Source organism: Lupinus angustifolius, chromosome LG11 (genome assembly GCF_001865875.1).
Source record: "Lupinus angustifolius cultivar Tanjil chromosome LG11, LupAngTanjil_v1.0, whole genome shotgun sequence".
In the NCBI taxonomy this organism is placed as follows: domain Eukaryota; kingdom Viridiplantae; phylum Streptophyta; class Magnoliopsida; order Fabales; family Fabaceae; genus Lupinus; species Lupinus angustifolius.
The window spans coordinates 20,558,985-20,561,046 of record NC_032019.1 but is presented as its reverse complement, the minus strand read 5'-3'; positions in this window follow the sequence as shown (position 1 = coordinate 20,561,046).

The following is a 2,062-nucleotide window of genomic DNA, read 5'->3' as shown; positions in this document are numbered from 1 at the left end:
AGTAATGTGCCTGAAATAATTTTACAGAAAATACACTTCCCCTTCCCTCAACTTTTCTCCCCCTTTTGACTTCATCAAAAAGTAGAAAAGCAAAGAGATTCCAGCACAATATATATAGCATACATACACTTTATATAATCAAGATATATTAATATGATAGCATATACTCATGTATGAATTAATATATAGATAAGCAAGTATTGCACTGCATAAATAAGATGTTTCAAACATGTATCCAGGAATGGAACAATAAAGCACAAAACATCATAAAGTAACTTGTCCAGGAATATGCATCAACAACTTAAAAATAATAAATAAGCAGAAAGAAAAAAAAATTGTCCGAGATAATACAACCAAAAAATCTTAACAACAGATATTCTAAGACTCATGCTCTGAATTGTCTTCATCAATATCCATGCTATCCATCCTAGAGGAGAGGCAATAAAGTTCATATTGGATTTGTTGATTCTGAGAGTCGAGAGCATCCATCCGGTTAGTGATGTAGCCTTAGAGAGAAAACAACTCATCCATAATCATTTGGTTCGTAGGCATGGCAGCAAATGAGGATGATTGAGCATGAAACTCAGACGGTTGTGGTTCAGGAGGATTAAGAGGTTCATGATCCATAATCATTTGGTTCATGGGCATGTCAGTAAATGAGGACGATTGAACATGAAACTCAGACGGTTGTGGTTAAGAAGGGTTAGGAGCTTCAGGTTCAGATGGTTCAGCAGCAGCAGTCGGCTTGTCAGTTCTATGTTTGTAGATGCAGGTTCGAGGGTCTTGGGTGAAACCCAATTTGTGGATCACTTCCACATCAATTTGGATTTCTCGAAGCTTCAGATGCACCTTTGTTTCACCATTTGTAGAAACACCGAAATGCTGAAGAATGTTGGTTATGAAGCTTCAGAGGCACCTTTAATCTTCCTTGTCTTCATAAGTATTATTCCTTTTCTTATTTTTGGTGATGTTGGTGTCTTCATCAAAACCTTGTCAAGGTTAGGAGCAAAGATCTTCTTCACAAACATAATTCCAATCCTTTAAGTATGAAGTCTTAGAGTTAAAACATATTTCTCTCAATTTAGTAGAGAAGTGTGAAGTTGTTCTTGCATACTAACTCGTGGTTTTTTGTGAATTGGTTTCCTATAAAGAACAAATCATAATTTCACATACAATTGAAGTTTAAAAAGAAGAGTAATTGGTGATGCTCGTTCACCTACATGAATGATTTACAACAAACATAAATAAATCTTATCATGGGGTGCTTCTCCTATGGTGAAACACTAGTTAATCAAAATCTACAAGAAGCACTAATAGAAATGACTCTCCACAAAGCTATAAGAACTCGATTGATTAATATACCAAATACGTATATCCCTAAGACATGTCAATATTTTTTTTCTCTCTCTTTCTTTCCATGACACTTGAGAATTGGCATAGGTAGCCCAAGTGATAATTTCGAGAACTGACACTAGCAGTCAATATTGTGAGAAAAGAATTGGTACGGATAGCCATATTGTGGGAATTCGAGAATTGACACTGGTATCCATATTGTGGTGTATTTGAGAGCGATTCTTACAGTGCAGTAAGAAATTGTATAATAGAGAACTAAGCTGTTTTATCCTAGGGGGATGTGGTTGATAGTCTCCTTGCACAGTTTTAGCAGTACCACAAAACGTCTTAAAGAGAGCGACATAGTCGTGACTCAGCTAGTAGTGATTATTGATGTAAACCAATGGGGGCGACCTATGATTTTTGGAGGCCATGTTCTTGCAAAGAATTCATAGCATAGTTTGGTTTATTTTATTTGCATTGTTATTAATAAATGAGAATTTAATTCTCATGTAGTCTTAGGATTTATGTTTATTTTTCATTCAAGTATTTTAGTATTTAATTTGATGTATTTTGGGGATTGGGAAATTATTTATTTCCTTGAAATTTGGCATAGTAGTGGCTAAGTGGTGTAGCATAAACAAGGTGGCATGAAAATAGGAAGAATGTAACAATTTCAGAACCAACTTGTGGCTATATTTAAGGGATGAAGAGAAGATGATCAAGTCCA